Source organism: Anastrepha ludens, chromosome 6 (assembly GCF_028408465.1).
Source record: "Anastrepha ludens isolate Willacy chromosome 6, idAnaLude1.1, whole genome shotgun sequence".
In the NCBI taxonomy this organism is placed as follows: Eukaryota; Metazoa; Arthropoda; class Insecta; order Diptera; family Tephritidae; genus Anastrepha; species Anastrepha ludens.
The window spans coordinates 58,277,273-58,285,968 of record NC_071502.1 but is presented as its reverse complement, the minus strand read 5'-3'; positions in this window follow the sequence as shown (position 1 = coordinate 58,285,968).

Genomic DNA, 8,696 nt, shown 5'->3' with positions numbered 1-8,696 from the left:
ACACGCTTTTCTTCTGTTATATGAATGCATAGTTAATAATACCTAACAAACATTTTATTAGCGCTCCGGACGACCATCGACGTCAACAGATGACCAACACGTCAATAAAGCGAAGGAGTTAGTGCTCAAAAATCGTCGGTTGACTGTTAAAGACCTTACTGATATGATCGGAATATCAGAAGGATCTGTGAAAACCATTTTGAAAGACCATTTGGGCCTACGAAAAGTCAAATCTCGTTTGGTACCGAAAACTCTCTTCTTTCTTGGAAAAAAGTCGTCGCGTTGATATGTGTGAAACAATGCTTTCACACTATCAGGACAAGCTCAAATCATTACGGGAGATGAGCAGGGCCGTAGAGAGCATATCCGGGCCCGGGGGCAAATCCGGGCCCCGGGGGAAAATTGCAAATGCGGGCCCTTTCAAATGATGTCTAATTCATATAAATACGTATAATCTCAAGTCCGGGTCCTTCTGAAAACTCCGGCCCCGGGGGAAAAAGTGGAGAGCTCAAAATCGGCATTAAAGCTGTACCTAGTGGACTTGTTTTCTTAGAACTTCGTGTAGAATCCGAAACTGCTAGGAACGATATCGAAAAAATCGTTCGATACAAATTAAACCACCCTAATGTAGGTATATAAGTCATGACAGCATTTCATCAGTATATACATACATTCATATTTTCCTACAAATTCGATTTTAATAGAGTTTTTTCAAAACCAAAACCGCGCACTGCCTTACTTTTATGTCCACTTAATTAAAAAATATTCGCCATACAACAGCCGATTTTGATTGATTTGTAATTGTTATGTCCTTGAAGGTGCTTGTTCTTGTTCTTCTATGTATGCCAGTTGTGTTCATTTTTGTTTGCTTTGCTTTTTGAAAAGTACTAACACCGATTGATGCTAACCTTCGCTGCATAATGACAAAATAAGTAAACGTCCACGTCTGACCAAAAAATTAATTTCAATCCTATCAGAAGTTCCAAATCTACAAATTCATAATGAATTCAAAAAGGCAAAAACAAGCAAGTCAGCAAATGCTTTAATGTACTTGTGCTCGTATAAATGAATTCAATGAGCGAGCGGGTGATGGTCTGCATTGGTCATTGCGGCCGTCGCCTCGCACCACCACCTGCCCGGCACTAGCAAATTGACCAAAACAAATAAAAGGCGATACTGAAAAATGCTTATTTGGCAAAGCAAAAATTGATGCGATTTTGCGTTGAACTGCTACCCAAAACTATATGTACAATTGTTTGTGTGTATGTTTGTAAGTATAGAAATTTGTATGCGTCTATTGTATGTAGGTATGACCACCAATTTGTCCACCCATTCGATGCGCAAGCTGACACACAGCCACTTAAGTTTTGATTTAGTGTACGAGTATTTGCCCGGCCGCCTGTCTGTTGGTCAGCTACTGAGTTTGTCAATTTTTACATTTTATTGTTGGTATTTTTGATATTTTACCAATATGCCCGCTGCCAACTAACTGGGTTAATGATGTGTGAAAATGGCTTTTAATTGTTTGTGTTTATGCCGCAAATGAACGGAAATTGAGACCGCGAAAAATCGCAAAGCACACACACTCGTACCTGTACCTGCCTGCACATATAGTAGATTCATATGTGTGTGTAAGTAGTGTGTGTGCATGAAAAATACCAATTGATTTAATTTTAATTTATTTTTAATGAATTTTGCGTTCCATAAACACCGACTGCTGCTAAAAAGGCTCGAAATCGAAATGAATTGCAACAATGCCGACAGGGTATTTATTGTTTTTGTGTAAAATTACTTTTTAAGTGGGTACAAAATTGCTTGCGTAGGCTTAGAAAAATAGGAAAAATTGTATGTGATAGACATGATGAGTGAAAATTAATTCAGGCACCTTAAAACAGATGTTTAATAAAAATTTAAAACAAACTAGTAAAATTATTAAAAACCACACATAACTAAATGTCAATTTTAAATAAAATTAAGATCAGTAATGAACAATCCTTTGAACAAGAAATGCGTGTAAACTTTTTTGCTGTAACTGATAACACTAGTTTACAGCAAAAGAAACCCAAGAACCAGATCATTCAATTCCCTAAATAAAAACGGCCACTGAGTTCATGTCGTTTTGAGGATATCACTAAATAACGGTTTCGGAATAAATACCTTGAAAACTTTTAATTTTAATGAAAAAAGAAGTATAACCGAGACATAGCACATCTATTTGCTTTTATTTTGAAATATCTTTTGTACTCAACGGACTACGAGATTCTCTAGATATTAAACAACTTTTTTTATCTATCCTGTTTCTATGTTTCACCTAAAACATTTTGATTACTTCCAATCAGCGCTGTGCGAAAGTTTCACCCAGATTGAGACGATGATTTTGCTTTTCAAATCCAAATCTAAACGTCTACTGGCCTTTTCTGAGTAAGTAGCCTGATATCTATTGACCGATACTGCCGTGTAGCCCGAAAGCCACTGGGAAAAAGCTATTTTTGCCAACATTTTTAAAACTAGGCCTGAATAGCTTAACTAGTCTCAAACTAGTTACAGTGTCAGTTAATGAGCGATTCCATATCAAATGGTCTAACTATTTTGGACATTGTCGTAAATTTTTCTGAGGATTGGCTTACCATATTTGCAGGCTTGAGTCTAACAAGTAGTAAACTGCAGGAATTTAATAATTTTAAGATTTAGGCAATATTGAAAATTTTGGTGTCAATTTTTTTGAAATGGAATATCTTTGGTTCCTTTGAACATTTTTGTTAATTTTGTTTTTGAACTTTTTAGTATAAAATATAGTTAAAAAAATTACATGGACATTTTTTTTGTTAACAATTTTTGGGAACAATTTTTTTCTTATCATTTTTGAAAAACACCCTCCCTCAGATATGTTTAAATTTTTTTATTTATTTATTATTTTATTTCATTATTATTGGTTCCAACTATGCTCTGTAATAGCTGCAAGTTTCATGATGGGATTTCCATGACATTTCAAGTTACATTCAAGGTGGCACAATATTAATAACCCTATCGGAAGATTTATAATTTTTGCAAATGACGTCATACATCAATCATATGCAACACTTGTAAACCAGACAGCGGGAATATACGAACAGACAAGCGATGGAGTGCTCGAAGGTCAAAATACTGATTTGCATCACTCAAAATCATTTAATTTTGTTTAGTAAAAAAGTTACTCAAAAACAAAATTGGATGATTACTCTTGCGCCGATTTTTATTTCTCCTAAATGCGTTTCAGCGAATATTTCTTCTCATACCATTGATATTAAAAATAAGTTTACGAAAAAATTTGCAATAGAAAGACAATAAAAATCCAGATGATATGATGATAGAACTGAGCTACATATACTTTTGATAAACCCATCTAAGTAAATATTGTTAAACCCCCTGTAATGTGTCTAAATTGTTTTGATACCGTCAGCTCAAATGCTAAACACTGAAAAATAATTAAAATGGAAACATTAAGTCAAATGCCACACCACAAAATTTGCATAGCGCATTGAAAAACTTTGTCAGGTTTTATGAATTAATTCTCACTTACTGAGACGTGCACACATGTACATATGTATATTATAATACGAGTATTAGGGTACCTATCCAAAAAAAAACATTATGAAATTTCAAAACACAAGTCGATATTTTTTTCCTTTTTATGTACCCAGATTTAAGCTTTTTGTATTTTTATGTCAACACTGAAATAGAGCCAGTAGTTGTTGGGCTGGATGTTCTCTTCCTCATCCTCATCTAGACAACAACAACAGAAGTCATGTGTTTGCACACCCATCCTTTGGGCGTGTCTACCTATTACGCAGTGCTCCGTTATGACTGAGATCAATGTGCTAAGACTGTGTTTATCTGGGCTTAGCAGAGATTCTGTGCGTTTAGCATTTAGAGTCGGCCACAGTTGACGGGCGATTTTGCAGGTGGCTTCATTACGCCATCTTTCCTTTGCTTTCCTTACAATTTCTTCAAGGATGAGTAGCTTACATGTTTGTAAGGGTATCCCTATGTCATTATCTATGTACTCATCAGTCAATTTGGTGCCAAGTCTCGCTAGTTTATCGGTTGTACAGTTACCCTTTAGGTGAAGTGACCCGGCCATCTCGTTAAGAGATGTGCGGCATTTCATGGCTACCTTGGAGGTTGTCGACTGTTTTTGAGGGATTTTATAGCCGCTTTTCATTTGCGGATATCGCTTCACACTGTATCAGTATCGCAGCTTTTATTATTGCCATCAGTTCTGCCCGAAAGACACTACAGTAGTCGGGGAGCCGACAACTGAAGGAGATCCCCAGATGTTCGGAATATACACCTCCGCCCACCCTGCCCTCGAGCTTTGAGCCATCTGTGTATCGTCGATGGACTTGCCCTGACTTACATCTTCCCGTTCCTCCTCTTCCCTTCAAGGTAAGAGGGTCGTAAACGCTGTAATGGCAAGTATAGGTGGGAGCCAATTAGGCCGGGTCGATTTGTGAGGAGGCAAAAAAATCACCCATTGCTCTGTGAAAATCATATTCTAGGGATCAAAATAAGAAACTTTGCCGAAGGAACCATACCTCTAAAACGAATTCTGATGTCCCCCAAATTGGGGCGAACTTTTTAGTTTCTTTTCTCATGTAAAGGCCAAACATGGTGATATTTTGAAATGATTGTATGGGGAACCCCCAGGGGAGTTCCAGGGGGTGTGCCACTGGCATGGGTGGATCGGCCGTCCAAAGTTAGTGGGGGTTGGTCATACATTTGGACTCGATTGGAGCACTCTAAATGGGTCAAAGTGCGATTTTCCGTTCGACCCAAATTGGGGGACATCAGAATTCGTTTTAGAGGTATGGTTCCTTCGGCAAAGTTTCTTATTTTGATCCTTAGAATACGATTTTCGCAAAGCAATGAGCGATTTTTAAATCGACCCGCCCTAATATATATGTATTGTATATATAATTGGCGCGTACACACTTTTTGAGTGTTTGGTCGAGCTCCTCCTCCTATTTGTGGTGTGCGTCTTGATGTCGTTCCACAAATGGAGGGACCTACAGTTTCAAGCCGACTCCGAACGGCAGATATTTTTATGAAGAGCTTTTTCATGGCAGAAATACACTCGGAGGTTTGCCATTGCCTGCCGAGGGGCGACCGCTATTAGAAAAAAACTTTAAAATTTTACGCTCCATATAACGTTTTCGACATTTTGTAATCCCAGAATCCCGGCACTGTCCCGAAATTAAACGAAATATAGAGTTTGTTATATTTAAAATAAATTAGTGAATTAAGAAAATGAAACCCTCCGTCAAATACAAATTCAGCTGGTTTATAAATAATAAATAAACCCTTAACACAAGCAAAGAATATTCGCAGTAACTTTTTAACTGCAACAAAACTGATTTTGGGTGATGGAAATCTTTATTTTACCCTCTACGCACTCCATTGCTTGTATGTTGGTGGCGGAAGTGTCAAATATGTTTAACGTACGACGCTATTTATAAAAGTTATAAATTTTCCAATGGAGTGATTAATTTTGCGCCACCTTGTAGAACCATTTCTATGCATTCGTATTGCATCCGCATTATTCGACATTCGTATGAAGTGATCGACTGTGTTTTTTTAATTCAAAAGTAGTAAGTGATTATTTGCACAATACTCCTTTTTTATAGTCACTACTAGCGATTAGTGACTGCTGTTCGAATATCGATTTACATAAATATAAAGAGAAAAAAATAGAAAACAATGGCTACCCGCCAATTGTCTGCAAATTAATTTATTTGTTGACTTTATGAACAACAAAAGTGACTGCAAGTAACTTAACTAACTTTATGGGCCATAATTTAAAATCGCACAAAGTCAATGAACAAAATCTTAAGTAAAAAAAAGAATTGGTTAAACAAAAAATCAATGGAACAATTAAAAAAAATACACGCTTGCGGAAAGTGAAAGAAGCGAAGGAAAGAAATTCGAATTTTTTGTTTTAATTGAAAGGAACTGGTTGCGCCCAAACTAGTTCCAAAATTGTATTTATTTATGAATTTTTTTTTTCAGACTCCCATGTTTATTATTAACATATTTATTAATACAACAAATTATGCACGTACATACATAAATATCTTGAAATATTTCTATGCGCACGCTTTGATGGCGTTAAATTCACACGTGTGAGAATGTTAAAGAAAAATATGAACTTACTAGTAATCTAGCGTTTAGTTGAAATCGCAACAGCACTGTCCAACAGATTTAGGAGGCTATTTCAAAAGGGAACACATTCAGGCGTGCTAAAGACCAGGTTGTGATAACAAAAGAAAAAAACTCAGGGAAACAATAAATCGCCGCAAAGGAATTTATTATTTAATTTATGCGCTCGCAGCTATTTTTATGGGATTGGTTGGCATTTAAAAATGTGCGTTTATTTTTTAACACAATGCTTTGGTTTGACTGTGTTAGTATGTGTGTTGTGCGTTTTAAACTCGTCTCCGCCTTTGCTCTGCATTTTTACCTTTGTCATCTCGTTATTATTATTATTATTTGATTTTGATTTTTTGGCAGTTTGTTCACACATTTGTGTTGCTCCAATGAAATGTGTGTTAAAAGACTAAAAAGTTGCATTAAATTTAAATATTAATCTTATAAATGCAGTTAATAAAAATTCAAAATTGATATATTCAATTTTTATGTGCAAATAGCTAAATTATTTCAGATGATTTCGTGACGACAGAGAGCAGATGAATTTTTTCTTTTCAAATTATTTCAGATTTCGGGAAGACAGAGAGCAGATACATATTTTTTTTCAAATTGAAATTTCAAAAGGTCGAGCAAAGGAGCACCAGGAGATTTGGTGGCTCTTAAAACACTCAGTCTAAAAAGCCCATTGTATTTAAAACTCTGGAAAAGGTAACCCCTAGTTAAGGAGAGAAGGAGAAAAGAATCCGGGAAAGAGATAGGAAAGAATAGAGACAGAGATAGAGACAGTTAGTCCTGTGCGAATTTTCCAGATTCTTTGGCAAATCTGTAAATATCCTCCAGTTTTAAAGAACGAATATTACTCATTCTCATGACATCGGAACGCAAAACCCGTAGCCTTGCTCTAGTAAAGGGAGGACACTCACAGAGAAAGTGCTCAGTGCTACCCGCCTCCTCCAAGCATGACAGGCACATTGGGTCGTCAATGATTCCAATGGTGGTCATATGCTGACCCCATGGGTTGTGTCCTGTAATGATACCGATTGTCGAACTTTCGTGCAAAGCCTCCTTAGGGATTTATCCGATGTTAGCACACAGACATCATCCGCATATACTTGGACATGAAAACCGAGTTCCTGCATCTCCGCTAGTAGAGAGTCTATGACCAAGCACCACAGCAACGGAGAATGAACACCCCCTTGGGGACATTCCTACTTGGCTCTTACGGTGATTAGTTCGTCACCATTCTCACCAGCGGTTAACAGCCTCTCAGGAGCATGGAATACTATATATCCATTTTACAATGGTTTGATTAACTCCGTTAACTGTCGTTCGGCAGAAGAACATATTGAGCCGAAAGTACAATTATCAAAAGCCTCCTCAATGTCCACGAACACGCCCATTGTGTATTCCTCAGCTTTTAGCCCGGCTTCAATCTTGCTAACAAGATCGTGCAAGGCTGATTCAAATGATTTTCCACTCTGGTAAGCGTGTTGATTTCTACTAACTGGACTTATCGGCAATACTCACACTCGAATATGTTTCTCCACCACTCGTTCTAGACTTTTCAACACGAACGATGTCAAACTGATTGGTCTAAAACTTTTTGCTAGGGAATAGTCGTCTTTTTCTGGTATCGGAATAAATACTACTCTTACGCGTCGCCATTGGGATGGTATATAACCAAGTGCAAGACATATTTTCTTTACTGAATTTTTATTTTTTTTGGCTTTTTTGTTTTTTTCCAGATAGCAACCCAGAAATCTTAGAGCACTTCAATAAAAACTAAACATCTCTACAGGTCTGTACTGACTGAATTTCCGTACTACACTTAAATAAATCATCGGGACAATCGTATATCAAAACTGAATGGAAAAAACAAGACGTGGAAAACTTTTTTAAAGGCGACAAGGTTTTAAAAAGCGAATACCATAATCACAAAAGCATTCATCAAGGAATACACATACGAGTATAGACACTCAGTGCACAGGTATCTTTAGCTCAACTCCTCGGAGATAATATAAACTGTGAGAAAAAATTCATTTTATAATCGAACTTAATATTAAGGCAAACTGGGGTACTTCATTCCTAGAGAAGCATCATGAATTTCATTAGTAAAAAGACACCAGAAGGCATAAAGACAGGGATTTTTGCCATAAGTTATACGGAGCACACCATATTTCAGTTGTTCAGCTCCACTTATTTAAAAGCTACTTATATTTATAAATATTATTCTCAATATATATAAGGAAACAAAACTCCCATTTTCCACTTCCTCTACATACCAGACCCAGGTATGGATTACACATAAAGAAGTGTACGCAACTGTCATTAGAACTAACAACTGTCAACAGTCATTACCACCAACAGAAGAAAACAACTGTAATTTGAATATTCGGGTACAAATATTTAATATTTATATTAAAATGTGATATATAAGTGCATATCGAATTACTATAGAAAAGAGTAAAGAGGCCCCGAGAATTCTATTATCAAGGACCTCTACATGTTTAATT